Source organism: Bombus terrestris, chromosome 7, assembly GCF_910591885.1.
Source record: "Bombus terrestris chromosome 7, iyBomTerr1.2, whole genome shotgun sequence".
Classification (NCBI taxonomy): Eukaryota; Metazoa; Arthropoda; class Insecta; order Hymenoptera; family Apidae; genus Bombus; species Bombus terrestris.
This window is the reverse complement of record NC_063275.1, coordinates 14187150-14209328: the sequence shown is the minus strand read 5'-3', so window position 1 is coordinate 14209328 and position 22179 is coordinate 14187150. Positions and strand designations below refer to the sequence as shown.

At 37.6% G+C, this 22179-nt stretch overlaps 1 protein-coding gene across 2 annotated transcripts in view; it reads left to right on the top strand.

Annotated features, from left to right (window-relative positions):
• The first annotated feature begins 4696 nt into the window (after positions 1 to 4696).
• Positions 4697 to 22179, top strand: part of LOC100645083 (discoidin domain-containing receptor 2) — a 141041-nt gene continuing 123558 nt past the window's right edge. For both annotated transcript variants that reach the window (XM_048407749.1, XM_003396599.4), the window contains exon 1: positions 4697 to 5183. The gene's annotated coding sequence lies outside the window, so the exon portion shown is untranslated. The remainder of the gene's footprint in view (positions 5184 to 22179) is intronic.

The window sequence follows — 22179 nt, the reverse complement described above, 5'->3', positions numbered from 1 at the left end:
CATAAAAAGTGTACTATTAAAATATGAGATACTTTACATGAGCATATCATAGAAAGAAGAACAAAAATTTCATGATGTTGCTACTATTATATTCCTCCAAACTTCATAAAATTATATGAACCAAGTGAAAGGAGAAATAGAGATGAAAAAATGAATGGAGCAAATCCCTTCATAACCGTATCGTCGAGAGATGGAATTCGATGAAGAAAATTGAATGAAAAAAAAAATTGCGAATGAAATAGTGGCCTTTAAGAAATTAAAAACATACCAAAGATACAGATGTGTGTTAATATTTCTCGAGCGAGTAACGAATTACCATTTCTCCATATTTTTCCAAAACTTACTTTAACGAATGTTAATAAAAATTATTAAAATTATTTCTATCCAATTGATCCTCCAAAAAAAAGGAACCAAACTTTTCAACATCCTTCGTTTTACCATCGTAAAATTTCCTCAGTGTCCCAGGAAATCAGAACTAGCGAAAAATTCAGGTAACACCGCCAGCAGAATAGCAGAGCTTAACGACGTACATATCTCAGGCGTTATGTAACGAATATTTAATAGTAGGTAGTGTCGCGAGTGGTGCAGGGGAGAGCGTCGGGACGCTCGGACGTCATCTAATATTTGTCTAGAAGCGGACAAGCCCGTAAGCTTAATTGGAAGGAGGCAGGACTATGTGCCGATCCTTTTTACGAAAATCCCAAACCATCCGTCGCGATATCGTATTCCTGCGGGTCCTCTTAACAAATTTATGTACACGCTTGTAATAACGATGGTTCACACGTGACCGGATATCGTATCTGAACTATGATATACACGTAAGTCGAAAACCAGCAATAAAACCACGTAATTGTACGTCGTGGGGATTCTGGTTGTTTAAGCGCCTTAATGAAAACACTTGCGGTAATCGCCGCGTTATTCTACGGCTTGTTGTCTATTTATTCGCGTCATGCTGACGCGCGCTGAATTTTCAGAAAATTACGTGTAACAAGGGAAACGTATGTATTTAAACTTACACGTATGTGGAGAATTGTGAGGGAAAATCGTTGGATAGTTGGTAAGTTTATAAGAGAAAGTTTGAATCGGCCGATCGTGTTGCGGATGAGGCTACGAATACGGGAATCCTCCCGTTTGCCGGACGGCCGCTCTAATTGGGCTATTCGACTCGTCGATGGATCCGCCGTTCCGGAGCTTAATATTCGGGAATAAGAGCCGCTCTGGGTATCGTTAGTTAAGTGTATCTTTCGCTGAGTGGAGTTTAAGTGAACCGTATTGACTCTTCTTTGATTTCGAGTGAATTTACTTCACATCGAACAAAAGAATATCACTTGAGATCGATCGATCTTCGTTTCTTGACTAAATGCTGGTGAGGAAGGAAGAGAGATTTTATGGTGAACGTTGTCGTTACATAGGGTATTCCAGTTTCCTATCTTGTGTACGCGTATCAAATAACTAAATATCAAAGCACGTAGAGAATTTGTTCGAAAGATCGACGACTGATTTGGTAAAATAGAACCAGATTAAAATGATCTTCTTACAGCAATAAATGTAATTTTTTGGTTTTGTTATAAATTTTGTATTCATAGGAGTGGTGAATATACATATATGACAATATACGTATATCAAGAGTTTATGATTATATCGATTATCAACGAATTTATGCCTTGCTAACTTTTTCCTATATTTCATATTTTTAAAATAACTTTTTAATACAGCTTCAAACGACGTACGTTTTTATGATATCTTTTGTTATGTGTATCGATAAAATATACCGACAATATTTGACTAGAAGAAACTAGAACACCTTACGTGAAATATCGTTTCATCTCCTTATTCACTGTTATTACCACTGAAATTGTAATCGAAAAGTGTGATTGATGGAACGATTTTTACACAAAAGTGATTCGAATGAATTGGACCGATCAGAAAAAAAAAGAAAAAGAAAAAGAGTACGAAACACACTGAGTTCATGAAAATTTAGAAGAAACAACTTCTTGGATCGCGAAATAATTCAAGAAGCCACATGAGAAGGAAGGTGACAATGGTGGTGAAATCACAGAAGGAAATTCATCTAGCGTTCGTTGTGATTTCAGTGAACGCGTAATAACGTTGGCAAACGGATTGACGAATCACGGACAACCGCTGTTTGCCTTTGTCGACCACGCGTGACGTTGAATCCGTCGTTGATCGACGATTATCGTCGGCGACGTGCGTCGATCCACAATCGTTGCCGACGAATCCTAGCATTAGTACAGCATTCAACGCGTGTTAGGCCTTGATCGACTTACAATTTTTACATCAAACATACTAAATACAAAATGCAAAAAAGAAATTCTTTTTATTAACACTCCAGAAAGTCGTGGAATATTTTCAGCGACTTTTTCTCAAAATTATATATATTATATATATTATATATTGTTATTATATATTGTTATTATATATAATATATTATAAACTATAACAGTATCTTCGAATACATTTTTTAGTTGATATTTCGATGGAATACGTACGTATAAATTTACAGCAATTTACAAAGGTTTGCAAAATTAAAAAAGCTTACTAAACTAGAGGGTGAATTGTTTGTTTGCAAGAATTTAATCAACGAGACGCATTAAAAGATTGTTGGAAACATGTGGAAATACGACGCTCTTGAAGCCGCACTTAAATATGTAATTAAATACGCATCGTAGTCGACGAGGTAAAAAAACTGGAAAAAAAGATCGTGAATCATCCGTACACTCGACTGGTTTCCAGTTTAACACGCACCGCAACGGCTCCTGGGATTTTAGCCTCCCACCAACTATTCGAGAATCGTCAATAACGTATAACACGTCGTACGAATTGCATAACAGAGAGACGTGCAGTTTTCGATACTTTTCAGCCACGGGGAAGAGAAATGAAAACGATGAAACAGATAAGTGAAACAGAAAATAATTCATAATTAATAGAACGGAAAATATCAAGCTACGGCTCAATTAGTGGATTATTCGATTATTCGATTACTCTGCGCAATTAATAACCTTTGTAATAGCTTTCTAAATAATACGGCTCGATAGTATGACTTGAGAATAGCATACTAAAATCGAATTACAGACGGCAATGAGTGTAAGTGTCGTGATATCTGTCAATTTGTTCTGAACTAATACACAGCAACCGGTTCATTTTTCATGGTGCGCTTAGACGATTGAATAACGATCCTATTTGACAGTTTAACAGCATTAAATACACGTATAAATTCGTATTTAAAGGCAAATAACATAAAATAATTTTGTTACGAACTACCGTAACAATTATCTCTCGAAATATCTTCTTAGCCCATTTTTAACGAAGTTCAACGATCTCGAACTTCAATCTCGATTTCAAGTATCCGTTCGATTTTTATCATATCAATAACAAAACCACTCCTCTCGTTTATTTCACAATCATCATCGTAATTCAGCCGCTCCCATTAACCTGTACAACACGCCAATCAAACGTCCCGAAAACGTCCAGGCGTAAAACAAAATAATCGCGCCATCAGCTGCAAAACCAGCCTGTGCCGATCACCAGAGAACAACAATGGTTCACCTGACTCGCGACCCTCCGTCAAACGAGATTCGTACGAAATCCCCGCGCGGATAATGCAATCGCCACCAAGGGAGCCAATATTGGCGGGGATCGGAGAACAAACTCGAGGGCGAATTAAGGTCGAACAAAAGACAGAAGGGACAAGAATCGTTCGAGGGATTCAGTTTGGAGTATATTAACCCTCTAAAGAGGATAAATTTCAAGGAAGCGTGGACTATTGTGTAATCGTGACGTTTTCTGGTGTAATATAAAAATTTCATTTGATTTATGCGTATTATATTTGCAATATTAAATTAATAATGGTGAAGAATTATTACGTTATATGCTAAAGTTTATGAAATCATTGATTGATAGAAACGATACTCTTTCCTTCAAACACATCATCTAACACTTTAGAAATATCTAATACCATACGATCTCCCTTTATGATAATAAAAATAGATTTTACTTTTACTTTTACGACACGAATCCCCTGAAACAATTACCATTTGCTACATCTACAACTTCTTCTTTCTCCGAAGAACGTCTACGCTCTACAATACTCTATAATAATATTTTAGAAACATCTAACGCTGTACATAACGATTAGATGACACAAACTTCTATCAATTTATACAACGGACCAAGCAACGATTGCCATTAACACATCTAACTTATCTTCCTCCCAAGACAGTCCAATACTTTATAGTAATATTATAGAAACTAGTTACTCTAGAAGCTAATTCCTTTCCATGACAATAAGATCAGACGAACTTCTATTTACAATTACCAATCTATACAACCATACAAGTTTCCTAAAACAATTGCCATTCACTTCGTCCACACCTTATCTTATCTCTCTCTCAAAAAACGTATAATACTTTATAATAAGAATTTACGGGAGGACTAGGTATTTTCACGCCTAGGAGTCTCTCACGCCTGCAGAGCAGTTCTCTCACGGGCAAAATAAGCTCTCGTCCAACGCGGCTATTAGACACCCGTATAGCTTGACTGCTCCTCTCGTTGTGCCTCGTCCGCTCGCGTCCCTTTCGCCCCGTGCGCGTCGCCCTCCCAGCCCTCTCTACCCCACCCTTCCAGTCACGGCCCGTAGTCCTTTCCCCCTCCATCGAAATCGATGCTACTCGCGGATCGCGAGTTCAGTCTGCGACTGGCCACCGCGTGCGTAACGTCGCTCCCTCTGTCTCGTTTTTGTTTTGCCTCGGGCCTCGACCCGAACACCCCCTCATTCGTAGAACAATCCCCCTTCTCCTTCACGCGCTTCCTTTTATCACATATACAACGATCAAATTGTAAACTGTTCGATTTATTTTCGTCACGGTATCGCGTGTTATTGTTGCGTCGTAATCCGCGATCGGAGTCGATCACGTGTGACATTGCGCCGGACGGTGTACAACGTTGAGAGAGGAAATTTTCAAGGAGAGAAAGATTAGTTTTCTGTGGAAGAAACGGAATGAGGAAAAACTCAGTGACGAAGCGGAAGATGTATCAATCGACGATGATTCGATGCGAGTTCGGGAAACGATCCTGAGGCGATCGGATGTGTGACGAGGCGCTACTGTCGAGGATAACAACCAGCCAGCTCTACGGCTGTCCCCGTGCAAAGGACACTTGATTGGGTGAGTGGATTTTTTTATTTTCCCAAGATGATATTCTTTCACCTTCGAGACATAAATAGCTTTTGTAAGAGGAGAATGTTTGTTTCTCTAAAAGAAGAAGTGTTTAATCCTTATCGAGACATTCTAAAAAGGCTCGCCTCTGTTAGTCGTGCTATTATTCATGGAATTAACGCGAGATTTACTCCGTTCGAATGTGCGCGTGGTGAACGGAAGTATATCGGCGGGGCTTGACGCGTTCGTAATTAACACGGTGCAAACGGAACAAAATGTTCACGCGGGCTAGCGGGAAATTAAATGATATCCCGTTTAACCCTATCCGGGTTATCGTGAAATATTTCCAGCGAGGTGAACGCGTCGATGCAGACGCGTAACGCGAGCTGACAGCCCGTATATATGCTCGGAACTAGTAGAGGAGTTTACCGCTGGTCAGTCGGGCCAAGTTTATCACGGGCCGACATTCGTTTTTCGGTTATTCACTCTACAACGTGAAATATCCGCGGATCTCTCGTTCAAACAACGCTCTCCATTCGAAACCGGCGTAAACTTACGATGCACAAAATGACACAGTTCTGACACTCTATCGGAATAAATTTAACATGGTATTATGTCAACGGCGCTCGTTTGTCCTACGAATTCATCGACGAAAATTACGCGAACATTGCAATGCAATTCCCCTCGTTTCACGCGACGACATCGAACTAGAAACTTCAATATTTCCGCCGCTGGAAGCCTGATAACGTTAACAGCTCTGAAACGCGGGAAAACTCCACAAATTTCATATACTAATTCAACCATATATATCGAACGCAATTTTTAAGAAGTTTTTTTTGAAATAGCAATTAGGAAACGTTTAATTATAAAACAATTAAATAACCTATTAGATTGAACTTTGAGTGCTAGAAATAATTAGAGGGACCGAGTGTTTTCGATTTGGGGGTGAAAAAGAAATGCATGCCCATTCAAGTTTTGAGAAAAACATGCCAAAATAATATGTTGATAATGTCCAAGTAATTTTCCTAAAATGGACGAAGAAAGATGATAAAAAAGAGAAAATTGTTAGTGTTAAAATTACATATATATATGTATATACATTATCGGATCTGCCTTAATTGTTAAATCTGGTTAATGAAGTCCTTGAATTTAATCCAGGTTATCCGCATCGCATTCTATCATCGAACAATATTCCATCTCGTTTAGTGTACTTTGCAGCTTAAAATTTATTTAATATACCAAACCATAGTCTTACTTTGATATCGAAACTATCTCACAACTCTACCTCTCCACAATTCTGAAGATATTCCAACGAAAAATTTCTAGTTTGTAAGAGTCAACAATTCTAGACACTCGACGAAACCTGAAAATGTATGAAATACAAAAACCGACCGATAGAAATGATTGGAATAAGGAAGATATAGGTGGACGATATAAGTGTTCATCGAAAGTAGTCCAACCGTACGATTGATCAGCCAGTACGGCTTTATCCTGACGTTTTCGGCGACAGTTTCCATTAAGGTGGTCCCGTGGACGTCTCAGTCGATGTTTCGCTCCGCAAGAAATTTCATTTTCCCTCTCTTTCCTTCCGTAGCGACCACCCAGTTTTATTGGACGCTGTCCTTCAATGTCCACTGCCGGCCATCCACGATATCGTGACACGTAGCGCGACGCGGTCATAAGCGACCCCGAGGAAGTTGGTTAATTAATTGCCTTTGGAAATATAATCCGAGCGTCGAGTGTAACTAATCAGGGAGAAACTCGGTCGGACGTTGACGGGCATGTTTGCTGCACCTATCACGTACGGGGATGGAAATGTAATTTGCCGGGATAGAGTTAGCCTCGTTGAATGCCGTGGCCAAGCTTCGCCGCCTATTCTGCCCATCAGCTGCAATCTCCTCGCGGCGTGCCACCCATTGATCGCCACCAACGATTTTGCATGTAAGAATCTAGAAGCTAGGATACACGGGGCTGAGACTTTGCGTGGCGAACGTTTTAACGTGCTAGTTCTCCGAGGAATAGGCGTTAGAGGGTCGAAAGGTTCGTTGAAAGATAGTTTCTTCCTCGTTTTCCATCGGAAAACACGTGAATTCTGTTGGAGAACTAGCAAGTACAGTTTAGGGTACTATATAGGTAAATTGTAAAATTGTAAATTGAAACATTGTAAAATTAGTCAGGATTTGAAATAGATTGATAGAAATGCAAATAGATAATCCATTGAAAGCTATGGTGTTGTTATAAGAAGAGACTTAAAGACTTTACTTATATTGAATAATGAGATAAGTGAAGAATAGAATAAAGATTTGAAATCCTGATCAAAAATTTGTAACTTTTCCTGAACTGTTAATGAATACCGAGTAGGTTTTAATCAGTTGCATAGCTATTTTTCAAAATTTCTTGTCAGTGAATGGTGCTATAATTATGTAGTATAATATGATGTATAATATTATTCCCAATTGTAGAAGTGTAAACGAAATTCCTTACATCAGCCGCTGTCAAAATTCTCCTTATTCTTTCTCCTCTCTACCTCTTTCTTTTTACTTGTAAGTGAAACATTATTAATGGCAGGTCTCTATAGAAATTTCTCAATCGAAATTTGAACATAGATCACATTGTATGGTTCTAAATAGTACAATCTCGTTATAATATCTTGACCCGTACTATATCTTTTTTAATGATATATTTCGAATTCTAAACCAAGTAAATTCTATTATTTATTCAGTAGTCAGATTCATTGTTTTTGATATTCAGACGATTCTCTTCCATATACTAGTCGTCTTCGAATTTCAAATGTATGGAAGTAAGAATTCCGGGATAGGCGACTTCGTCAGAATACTCTTCCTTAAAACAACAATATTCGAAGGAGTAATAGAGATTTTCTTTCAGCTTGAACAGACGTACGGTTATGGACTGGTATCAGGAAATCCGCTGATTCCAGTCCTAACGTCCTAAAAATTTCTCCGTCTAGTTGGATTTTATAAACAGTTACATCGAACCGAGTTCATGTTTATGTATAATACTCGAGCACGATCAACGACCTCGACTTTGGAACCTTCTTTCTCGGAAATAGACCCGGTAGGACAACAAAATATTCATAGCGTCTCGAACCACGCTTCGGAACTTTCCCCTTAATCCCAAAACAAACGTTCCGTTACGAAAAATGCCGAACATGCTGACTTTCCACGCTGTAAGCGATTATAACAATTTTAATTAAATGAAAATTTAATCAATCCCGGCAATCAACTTCGTGCATCCGATCGACAAATTAAAGCACGCATACAATTAGCGTCGAGCATTCAATTCGCCGCGATTAACGCTTGTCAACGAACAAGGGGGAGGGTGGAAAATATTAAAAAATGAACAAGACACGAGGAACAGTGGTAGGAAAAAGAATGAGTGGCTTGTAAAGTGCCTCGATCCTAGTCAGAGTTTTCGATATTTTATCTAAGAACGTATTCTGATAGTCAGATGCAAAGTTCGTATTAGAAAAGAATGAATTATCGTCGAATGAAAATTAACTGAGTCTGCAAAGTGGGTATAGGACTGTTGACAAGACTATTATTTAGGTATTGCCGTGGCTCTTTTAAACAAGGACTCACATATGAAGAAACGAATCAGTATATATGATAGCAGCAGCGGAAAAGAGAAATATCTATAGTTTTAATTAATTTATTGCTTATTTCTTTCATTTAATGAAAAATCTTTAGTAAAAATGAAGATATATCGTTCAAGGTATATCAATCTAGTTTGAAAGTATTTTGTCTTCAAAAATAACTTTAACTACAATGATCTCGTTTTCCTGATTTAATCAAATATCGATCTCCTGTAGCATAATTGCAAACAAAACATACAATAATTCTGTAATACGACGAATATTTGCCCAAAGAAAATTAAGGATGGCAAAATACCATTTTCCTTTCCTGAAAAGATACAAAGATTGACGAGCATCGTTTCTGTTACAAACCCTCCCCTTTCGATCAAAAATCATCGAGGTTACAAGAAGAATATAGAGCGATGATTCTTGAGAATTGTACAGAAATATTCTGATTTCAATGTCGTTTGCAGCAATGAATTCGCTAGATGGTTAAACTGGGACGATTCGCGATTAAAAGCTCAGAGCTTCGGCTGCACCATACATTTGCATATAGGAAGCTCTGTATAAATTCCGTGGTTATACTGCGTCAGAGGCAATAACGCAACGCGAAGCAGAACACGTTAGAGTGCGTTTGCAGTTTGCAAAACGGTTACGTATGATTCGACGTTACGCGTAAACGATTGATCATACACCTTGTCGGTACTTCGAACACGTCGACGTTGAGGATGCTTCTCTCTCTCCCGCTACTTTTTTTTTTGGCACCAGTGATCGACTAGAACACGACTCTTTTCACCGCTCGAAACGTCGAAGTTTAGTAGCTTCAACGAGTTATTGTGGATATTTCGTCGTAGAACTTTCGGAAATTCCCGTGCGCATCGTTGAGTCCGGGCTTGTTCAAACGAACTTGCGAATCGATACGTGTGCAACAAATTTGCTGTTATATTTTAATACTGTACGGTATTTACCGAGACTGAGCGAGAGGGTGCTGCTTGGTAATCGCGATAATTCAAAAATCATGAACCATAGCCATCGTAGTTTCCAAGATCAAATTTTAAATTACCGATCGATAATCGAGATATTCAAAATGTTAATAACGCTTTTATTGTACGAAATAATGCAAGCATAGGGTATTAGCAGAGTCTATAATACAGTACTGAATGTACATTCTACTAGCAGAATATTTGAAAGCTGTGAGATTCTTCGATAAGTTATTATGTTGCCAGGAAATTATTAATGGAAACCTAATAGGAAAATTCGTATTGTAAACTGATTGAATATATTGTTAATTTGTAAAACTGAATTCTGTGACATTTATTCTTGCTTCGTTTACCACGGAATAATTTGTGTTATAACAAAAAAAACAGGTAAAATTATGCTAATACAGCATCGGTATTGATGTATTAATTAATTAGCTTCGTGGACACCATATTAAATTTTGTATCATTTAGTTCGACAAAAATGTTATTACCATGAAAATGAAGTGCACTAGAGCTGACAAATAAACATTTCGTTGAGAAATAACTATCTGCAAATAATTTCTATAACCAGTATCTGTGTTAATGCGATAAATATTACGAAAATAATTACGAAAACTTGACAATAGAACTTTTATAGTAAAATTAGATTTTCCATCAATTAATATCGTTTATTGCCGAATGACTTATAAGAAAGAAATAAAATAATTGAAAGAATCTTAGTAGAAGACGTTAAAAAATTCCACTTTAAAAATTTTCTTCTATAATATAGATAGGTTTCCCTGAATGTGCCATTACAAAAAATACAACGTTTAACCGCTAATCTTCTCTAAAAGCGCCTCGTACTACGTCATTCCCTTGAATTTCCCAACCAAATTCGTAGCTTGCAATCAGAAGATCCACTCGTACGCACCAGAATACTCAAAATCTGGCGTACGCCGAGGTCGCGGAGGAAAGAATGGCGACAGCGTATTTACGAAACTGCGGCGATAAAATCACATTCAGAAACGCCGCGTACGCCTAACATTAACGTGCGGTATGCACTATCGTTGCGGTACGGCAATACAAATAGGGCTTGCTTCCGGCTGCGACGGTTGCGCAGCTCGGCTTCACGCATCGCTTACTCATTACTGCACATCCGCTCGAAATCGGCGCCGCTTTAAAGCCGCGAAATTTGCTTTGGCTGCTCACGAACGCGACTTTAAAGCGACCTGTCGGTTAAGAGTGCCCGCTGGCAAATACCGTTTTACTTACAGCGCATAAACACGAATCAAGTTCAAACGACGTACGAATACGTTGTACGAGATGCGATACCGTCGCTTGATGGAACATACCACGTTTCACAAATGCGTTGCCTAATTTACGTTTCTTTCGATCTTGATAGGTGTCTGTAGGAAGTAAAATTTTTTACAGGGACTTAATGATATTTGCAGTTGAAGGTTCTTACGGAATTTTGATTAAATTTATTGTAATAAAATATTATTCTATAGTATGATTCTTAAGGGGCAGAATATAAGAAAAGTAAGTGGAATATCGCAGTGTTAAGCAGGATTTTCTGAAGAGAAATAGTGGAATAAATTATTTATTCATAAAGTTACACCTTCTGGTTTTACAATACTTCGTTTGTATTATCACATAATTTATTTTACTGCGGAACAATGTGAGAGATTTTGAAAAATACCAAAGTTCTCAAAATTTTTTGTTCGTACCTTAAAAATAGAATTTCCAAATAATATAACTGAATTTTGTAATAGCGTCTTAGCTGAAGTTCTTTTGATATAGAAGGGGAGATGAAATAGGAATGGAAAAATCGAAAAAAGCAATAATGGATTATCGACATTAGACAAACATTGGTCATTTGTTGGAAACAAGTTTTGTATTTCAGCAGATACCTTAATGATTCTTTGACTTCAAACCTTCTACGAGCTATCGATAATTATCGAAACAGTAGGAAATGGTAGCTCGGTGAAATTCATCGAATTTCGTGCCCTCCTTCCGCTCGAGGTCGTCGCTGCTCGAATGATACCCGCGTTTCAATGGAGTACGAAACAATTGATCCATAAATCACGCGATCAAAACTGGGCTGGGCGGCCGGATGATTTATAAAAGCTCGATGTATCGTGTGAGAACCGAAGCGACGAAAAAGTCTCGCGCGATGTTACAATTAATCGCATTTATTTACGTACGAACAAACCGAGGTCAATATTACGCGACCAGCGCGTAAAAGTTTTCCAGCCAATTTCACAGGGAAATATGTCGGCGTTGGAAAACTGATAAAAATAAAACCTACGATACGAGGTATTTTTTTACTCCTTTTGTTCCCTTTATAATTTTTTGTTTCTGTTCTTCATATATTTCGCTTTTGCTTTTTTTATTTTTTTTTGTGTAGTAAATGCACACGATTAATCATAGTTTTTTACTTGGGCACATCGCGTACAATGTACCATGAGGGAATTGAAGCTTCTACCCCCACATTGTTCGAGAATGTTCGCGTACAAACCGAGTTTTCGTTTCGCGGTTATTTGCGGTGACGCCGCGGTGCGACAACGAGAATCGCGAGTAATTAATACCAACCTTATACGTAATTAGTCATTGAAAAACAATGTTCGAGAGGACAATGACAGCTTGAGCGTTCCTCCGATCTCGGTGATCCAGATTAATTAAATTTCATTGCTTAACGGGCATTAAACCACCGCACCGCCGCGAAATAACATCTCGTATCATTAATATTATAGCGTAGTTTATTAAAAAACGATTTTGCATATATAGCGGCACCTGAGTCAACGGAAGATTTAAATCAGAAAAGACTCATATAATTGTGCTTTGGAATACCAACGTTGTTTTGCTTTGTTAGCTTCAAAGGTAAACGAACTCCAGACAAAATATTATCGCCGTTATTTGTAATCGTCTACCGGAGTTACATTTCAACTTTTTATAATAACACGGGTCGATACAAATAAACGATCGTGCTCTCTAGGACAGTCATATGGTCGAATAGTTAGTCAAATAGTAGCATTGAACGAGCTAAGATTACGATCGGCATACACTATCTCTGCACTTAAAGTAATTTTAATATACACTGACTATTACAATTTTATCACTCGTCTCTTTAACAAACTAACCAACACGTTTAATATCCACCTCACATATTTCACCGGTTTCTTTGTTATACGTTCGAACGATCGATTACAAAATTCAATACATTCGTAAGAATGAATTTTACGAAAATTAAGAGTCGATACACGCTTGTGCTTTTCCAACAAGAATTAAAACGCAAGAGATGAAGTTCAGAAGTCGTTTTCAACCCTTCTTGATGGATGGAAAATTTTGAATGATTGTCACCTCTGATTCTTGTAGAGAAACTAAGAAGTAATAACTGTTGTAAACAAATTTATAAATCACAATAGAATGGTACAATGCTTAAACGGATAAGAGCACTAGAAAATATTTATAGAAAACAAAAATACAGAACAGGAAGTACAAACGCATCCAGAAAATACAGTTAAATATACATATAACTTATAAACTATCGTATGAGCTTAAATGGTAACAATGTAAACGACTTTAATTTTTCATTACAATCTGTATAGATACGTGTCGAGTGTTTTGTCATAGATTTTCAAACATGATATTCCTACGTTCAAAATAGAAAAGGAACATCCATCGCGCGTTTTACTGCTAGCTATGATTTCGCTGTTCATTACTTGCCTTTTAACTGATTAAACCGCTCCCTCCCAAAGATCCCTAAAAGTGATTTAATCAGTAACATGGGAAGAATTCGGGATCCTTGGAAAACGCGTGTAGTAAAATGAAACGATCAGGTTACGGCACATCATCGTGACCCTTAAACCACGTTGTAGGAAGCCGAGGAATCGTTACAGTGTCGTGTGATTTTTTATTTAACCGCCTGGATGGAAAGGGACGCGTAAGCTACGAACGATGCCGGATAGGTCATATTTTTATCTTCGTCGTGGCAAACGATACCTCTAAGTAATTCGGATCGATCAAACGTACAAGTTTACGAGCCGAGGTGATAGTTTATCGTTGAACCGCTATTCGATTACTTACTGTAGTTTAGAGTTATACGAGCGTGCGTGCGTGCGTAGGTTGACCACGTATACGAAAAGTTTGAAGCATCTGTGCTTTGCAAGATCCCTTGTTCTTCCTTGTTGTGATATAAAAATAACGAAAAGTTTGGTTATTATAAAATCCAGTTCATAACTTTCTATTGATATTACAAACTTCTCGTATTTTTTGATTTTTTCTGAATAATCAAACGATAATCAAAGCTTTCTCTAGGCTATATCTTAATTGCGTTTTCGTGTATATATACATATTTTCCTTCCATTTCTCTATTTAATTCATTCCATCTGTTTTTAGTTCCTCTATCAGAACCAAAAATGATAAAGAGATATATATTTCACATGTATTTGTTTCGTTTGTTCTATATGTATTTAATTTATTTTGCAAACTTTTTAACATACTAACACGTCTACGAATACGCCTCACAGCCTTATTGTTGATACCTAGTAAACACAAGAAATAATAAAATTTAACTCATTGTATCGTATCATATGATTTTATAAGAAATCAAAAATTGATATTATTTGTCTCGTCTATTTTGCAGCTTACTCGTTAGAAATTATATTTTCTTTCAACGGTGTATATATAAATATACGTTCATGTATAGCGGGATAAGTACAACTTCTATGAAGGAACGCCATCTGTTGCATCTGTCGATTTACAATGGCCAGATCATTATTGATGGCAAATTTATCGCATCATAAATAAAATTCAGCGTAAGACGCGCAAAACGCTTCTCGCTGCCGCCGGCTGCAATCGATACACTCGCGAACGATGTTCGACGAATTTGCGGTATTCATCAAATTGACGTCACCCCCCGCGACCTGGTCGTTTGTTTTTTAACGGATCGAACGAAACGAACGGTCTTTGCGAATGCTCGGTGCACGATCGAATTAAAAGCTGCTTTAAGCGACTTGATTTTTGTTTGAAGAGCTGTTCCTTTGACCGGCCGATTCAATTTCGTGTTGCGTTTAATTGGATTTTTATAACGCGGAAACGGGTAATTGCAATGATCGGTGGCAATTACATTTGCCTGTTGTTCATGTTAAAAAATATACGTACATTATTCGATAATCGTGTATAATCAGTATAACGAAGTAATCTCGTTTGCCTGGAATAATATATTACTCTCCAGATCCATTGTCTGAAGCATACGATGAAAACGTAATAATACGAAGAGATATTAATTCATACATGAGTTACATCGACGAACGATGGAGGAAGATAAACGAAGGAACTCGATAAAAGTATCTCCTTGAAATTCGTCTCGTACCGAGAGTCTCTGTTTCCATAATACTCTTAAGTATTATAAAGTATATACATTTCTCCTTTGTCTGATCATGGTTAACCTTAACCACTGCTACTCTCTTTCCACTTTACTGAGCTCGAACAATATATTCCACATTTCGGGCTTTATCATCGGCAATATAAACGTCACGATGGAACAAACTATCTTAATATTACTCATTCGTTATCGTCGAGTCGCGGTACGTTTCTCTCCGACGATTTTTAACGTCATGAATTTCTTTCTCCCGTTCTACCCTGCAAACGGAGGTTAAAACGGGAATCTTGAAAAAAAAAAGAAAAAAGAAAGAATAATAGCGTAGCAATGGTTACACGAATACTCCCGTTAATTAACCAAGGTCGTTCTAAATTTGTTTTCTAGCCCGTTCAACGTCGGACCATTGATCAATGAGGTCGACGATGATTAGTTCGGCTCCCTGGCTCATTAGAGTCGCCACGAAGCAATAAGTCGACAGAGTTTTTCATTATTCGCGACACGTAGCCACGCGATTAGTTCAGTTTTTATTCCTACTCTCTTTCTCTCCCACTTTGTGTTTTATCGTACTCAAGAGGCAAATGACCACGACAAATGACCAGAACGGATGACAATTAATGGCGATCGATGTCATTGCCGATCGTTATCGAAATATTCCGTGCATATCAGAAAATGCACTTTGTAAATTAGACCATCGCGTTAGATGGTCTCGTTGCATTAGTCGATCTCAAATATTCATACATTTCGTACCATTTTTTCTCGTTGAACGATTCATGCTTATCCGAGAAATATTTTATTTCGAAATAGATGGACGTGGATAGATTTTTAGTTTCATTGCGGTTCATATACTTCTACAGGTATATTACTGTGCATATGCGGCGATTTTCGTCCAGCGCTAACGACTTTCGCATCAATTGTACAATAGAGCAGTAACCGTGTTTAGGTATTTACATTTCGAATTAATTATATTTCCTGAGTGTATTGTGCTCATGCAGATAAATTCGCGGGGAATTTCCGCATAAACGGGCGATATTATAAAAGCCTTTCTGTGCTTCGATCCCAATAACCAGATGCTTTCGTATCCCGCGGTGCATTCGTAAAACTCGATATTTCATTATAATCCTCTTGTCGATCGTAACGTTTTAACAAACAGCCGAAATCTATCTCGCTCTTCACGTATCTAACACTCGCGATTAAAACCTCGATTTCAAATCCATCCAACTAATTTCAAGGGACAAAGAGGGACGAGAAAGAAAGAGTAAAATAAAAAAAAAACAATAACATGCATACAGGCATAGCGACAATTACAGCAAACAAGCCCAGAGACAAACGCTGAAAGGTATTAAAATCGCTGAAATAACCCATCCGTGAAATTAGAAAAAAAAGAAGGGAGACACCGAGAGAAAAAAGGACAAAATGTAAAACGGAATGAAAATACCGCGACATTTCGAGCGTGTCGTTAAATTTCCTGTCTTCGCCCGATAGGGTTGAAGGCAACGAGCGAAAGCCGCAAGTATAGCGTGATTTTTACCATCCGGAAATAGCCAGAACCGTCTCATTAAGAGAGCTTAAACCGATCCAAAACGGAGTTAGCAACAGAGAGATCAGAGAGGCGATACAGCACTCGTACATGCGATACAGATCGAACGTCGTCGTTTTGAAACTCGCTCGTGGAATTACTCGCATTCGTCTGACCCGAGGATTTCACGCATCACGTACAGAGAATAATCCTGCGTCTCGTCCGTCGCTTCACGATCTGATACCCTGGACCGATGTTGATGCCGCTATTCGACATGGCCCGTTTCCCTTTCTGTTTCTCTATCCGACTCTCTGTCTTTATCCGTTTGCCTGTTTGCATCGATGTTACACGGAATTGAGTATGAAAGGATTAGCGGGGCTATAGAGTGACACTTGCCTCTCCGATTACTTCTGCTCCGTTCGATTACGTTCTCCTTGAAGCCGTCTAACTCCTGGATGGTTACACGTAGCGCAAAACTCTTGGGCCAATTCAGTGGTGGAAACTTATCTCTGAATTAAGCACGAGTTTGATAGTGTAACGTCTGTGTGATGGCTTTTAGCGAAGCGAGATGTTGTGGAGAACGTGAATACGAGATATGATTTAGAAATATAAGAACTACTATTATATAGTAGAAATTTACGTATATTATATAAATATTGTATATTTATAATAAGAACGTTGCACATAGAAGCTTGTGTATATTATAGAATATCTTTTACATTACAATTGCTCTACTTCTATTGGAATTATTTGCTGGAATTGTTTTGTAACAGTTATTTTCAAAGTTGTCCTTCTCAGCAGTTCCGCTTCGTTTCTAACATATTTTCTGTCATTTTTCTGGAAGTTAAAGTTATAGACATTTTTAAGGGTAGATTTTAGAACAGTTTCCGTATTTTCTTTTATTCTATTGTTCATTTGATAACGATGCCCTGTTTGCGAGATCTTTAGGTTAAAGAACAAGAAGAAATTACAAGATAGATAGATAAATAAATCACTACGAACACTGGATATAGTGTTTTAAAGGTGAAAGTAATTCTATGTTTGTTTGAAAACTATTGAACCGAAAAGAAGGTGGTGCAATGCTTTTAAAAAATGAAAGTGACACTATCACTCTTAGAAAAATGTTTCTTTCAATTTATTAGAGATTGAAATATATTCCAAATACTTCTTGACTTGACCTCGAGAAATTTGTTAGAAAATAAAGAGAATTTATAGCTTCTTCATACATCGTAATTAATATTACATGTGTTACGAGAATTTATTCTGAAGCATGTTTTCCTCCGCGGTGAGAATGCGATAAGGAGGGCTGCTCTCGCGCGTCGGATGGAATATGCAAAATTTCATTAGTGGGATGCGATACCATTGTTAGACTTATTAATGTATTCTAAGGCAATTTTACGTTAATGTATAAATGAGAGAAATGAGCTGCTCGCTGCTGCTGCTGCTAAATAATAGAGTTTCACCTGAAAATTGTAATACATGTAATAGAACTCTAATTAGATTCGCGATGAAAGCAGTAATGTATACGATGCGGTAGACTGAAATCTTAAACTACCTTAATGTTGTGAACATAACATCGCATTAACTATCGTAAAAATACTTGATTAACAGAGAACAATTTGTCAGATTCAATATACTCTTACATAATTGCCTGGTTAAGAATTAATATAGTAATGTAAGTTGAAAGTTTTGAAACGTGTTACACTTTTGTCTAACTCTCAAATAATATACTAGATTGTTCGAAAAGTTTCTTTCGTATTGTAAGGAAATAATAGACTCACAATGTTTTTTGTTTTATATTAGTTTATTGAATTATGCATGAACATAATAATAGAAATATAACGAAATGGGTCATATCTAATTCAATAAAATAATATAAAACAGAAATTGTTTTTCATCTATTATCATCTTATGAAACGAAAGAAACTTTTCGGACAACCTAATATAATCTATTAATATATAACGTATAATGTATAATCTATTCGATTCGATAGTTAATAAAGTCGTAACTGCATTTTGGTGTGTCTTCGTAAACGCAACAAATATAAAATATATTGAAATTTTTTATTATCAAAAATGAGTAAGCGTAAACATATAAAGTGTAAATATAAAATCGTATAATACAATATAAAATCAAATCAAAACATTTATTCTACTTTCGCTCCTTTATTAATACTTATAAAAATATTTCGCGTAAACATCTACCAGTTATCAGTGTATTTGTTATAATAAACGCAACGTACAACCCCATAAAAGGCAACAATGAACTGATTTAAAACCGCCATTGCAATTCTCATCCTAACAATAGTATCTACAAGCAATAACAATTTCGCTCAAAGCGAAACAGTAAGCCACATCACTGAATTTTCCCGTACAAAGGAACAAAGTGATACGAGTCGACCAATAGTCAAGCACTTTTGCGCGATAGTAGTCTGTTTACGTTTAAATACGGCTAATATCTAACTAAGCTGAGTACTGTACAAGGGGCGTGTGTGTTGGCAACAGGATATTACGCGATGCTTACACGAGTGTGGCAGGCGCCACAGAAACCAATATCCTTAATAATACAGAAGCGGGACGGTAAATTAAAGTCGGATATCGCGGGGAATAAAATGGATTTTCGCAAAATCACATGGAACTCGAGAGTGTCGTTGGATAAGAGCGCAGGCTTTTGGCTACGGCAGAAGAGAGAGGGGAGGGAAACTGAAAGAGGCGCTTTGTTCGAGTACGATCAGATTTTCAAAAGACGCCTTAACGGGGCTGACCCTAGCGGTAATAAGGCTTTCAAGATCCCCTTCGGGCTCGCTCGGGAATGCTAAACTTCCTGCGAACTGATGGCGCCTGATTGGCTCGTTATTCCGCGATGCTCCGTTCGAGCACGATAGATTTGGATGAAATATTGAGGCTGCGATGGAATCGTTAAACGCGAACCGATCTCGGTCATTACTTTCCGTTACTCGCTCGTTGACGCTCGATCTTAAAGAGGTTTCATGTTATTCAGCCTCGTTATCGGAGGTTATTGCTGTAAATACTTAATGAACTATCTCTCATCCAATATCTTATAAATTGATTTCTTATCGGTATACAGAGGCTCGCGAAGAGTATTCGATCACTTATAAAATTCTTTTATAAATTCATTATTTGTGTTATACGAAATATTTTGACATTTTATATCGGATCAGACGTATTCCATTAGAACATATTATTATTATTAAATAAATTGGTCGTTTTAATGCGTATACATCAAACATCCGGAAAATACTGCTGTCATTTATATCTTCTGCAGAAACTATTACTATTAAGATAGGACCATTTATAGTGTTCTCGTTTCTGCCACGGTATTAGTTTGGCCAATACTCGTAACAACATATTCCATCTTCATGACGAGAACTATTAGAGTGATTGACGGGGCTCCATCACAGAATTCCATCGATTCTCCACAAATGGTCTTCAGACATTCCAAAACCTTACAAATGGACACAAGTCTTCAGACGATATCTATAAAACTGTACGCGTCTTCTAGACAACATAGGATAAATTTCAAACAGTTCAAATTTAGTTTACGTAAGTGAATATTCTTTAATTCTGCTCTTTGAAAGATTTTAATGACACACTAATGCAATTATATCACTCTATCCTGTTCAATTGCCTTCTCGTCTGGTCGGTACAATATTGTAGCCTATCATCGAGCATTAAGACCGTCATTGCCTTTGAAAACGTGTTTACCACTCGAGTACCCATATGAGCTATTGAGACCGTGGTTGCTTGTTAATTGTTATTGGGCAACGTTGAGAAGCGTAGAGACGTCATTCATGGGGATCAGGCCGCTGAAGCACGTATCATTACACCGTGCATCCGTTAATGACTGCCTAAGATGGACTTGGAGTGCACTCGAGGATACCGAAGTTTCCTCCCAGGCGCGGCGGCGAGCAGGAACCGCTCGTCTGCCTCGTTAAGATCGTTCAATGATACGTTAAGATCCACTTAGGCCGACTCTAGCTCGAACATTATAACTACAATACGAGCTATGATTGCTCGTGCATGCTAACGCAATTGTTAGATCGAGCATAATTAATACTTTGGCCATTTACCAGCCCATTTCCCATTCTCTAGACTTATTTAAGAAAAAATTCAAATAGATCTCACGAAAGTATTTGGGCATTTGCGTGTGTCATGCAGAAGTATCTGAAGTGAAGAGTCAATTATTCAGTACATTAATAAGCCAGAATATTCGATGAAATTATTTTTAGCATTAATTCTATATTGGCTCATTGATCATTGAGATCGATTAACACGAAGATTATTTCTCTGCCTACATGTTACTTATTTATTAAGCGTATATTTATTGTGTATAGTAAATGTTTGTAATTTTTATATACATTTTCAGATTGGTTTTAGATTTCTCAATATAATCACGATATAAACACGACAATATGTAAAACGAACAAAGATTGAAAAAATAAAAATAGGATTTATGACGTAATACAGGAGAAGCGTTCGTGCTATCTTTAACGTTTTTAAAAAACATAGTTGAAGTTAAATTAAGTTTCCGTTTAACACAAAAAGATGTAAGACGAGTTGAAATTAGAAAAATCTGTAACGAGTCTATATATAACGTTCCCAATAAATCTCGTCATGTCGTATTTAGGAGCAGAAGAAATTTCTTCTCTAAACATAAAAGTGTCTAAACATAACGTCTCTTGTCTTCGTACGATAGTATAGCAAAAGTTATTCGCAACGTTTCTGATAAAATTCTTTATGATAGGAAGTAACTCTGCCATCTAATGCAAGAAGACCAAATATAAAGGTCTTTCAACTTCCTGAACTTTTACGGAAAGATACTTATTCTTAGCTATAGCTCGATTTCAATTACCAAATATAGCTTTCTAAATAATCAATTGTACCATTACTATATTTAAAAGTACCTTTAAAATTGAGATCGTACGCTATCCGTAGCGCTCCATTCAGATTCAGCTTGTCTACAATTCCGTATCAAACCACTTCACACCAAGCGTCTAATTCCCGCGGAGCTCACCCTCTCAGACGTGTTCCATTAAACGCAGCCGAGACCAAGCACAGCATCAATCGTTACGCTTAATCAACACCATCCTCCTGCTATCAGACAGCTATCCAAACAACCGTCACAACAATTTCATCAAAGACAACAGCCACCCTCCTAATAAATCCTAAACCTAACAATCCAATTGTTATACGTTGAGGCAGCAAGACAAGCAAGCACGAAACTTCCAGCGTGATAATAGTCAAAGACAAAACGCGCATTCATTTCCACCGGCAAACGAATCGTACAGCATTCCGTGAAAAGGTGGAACGATAGCTTGGCAGACGCGCATTAGTGGCACTCTCGAACGATGCTCGTAGGCGCAGACCAAAAGGAATATAGGAGGAGCGAGCAACTCTCGAGCGGTCAAGCTATCGAATCTGCAGCCAGCGTTGATACGCATCCGTTAATAACGGCTTAAAACCAACTTTCGAGTCCTCTCGAAAATGTCGAAGTTCCCTCCTTCTGGTCGGGACTCGTCTGCCTCGTTAAAGCG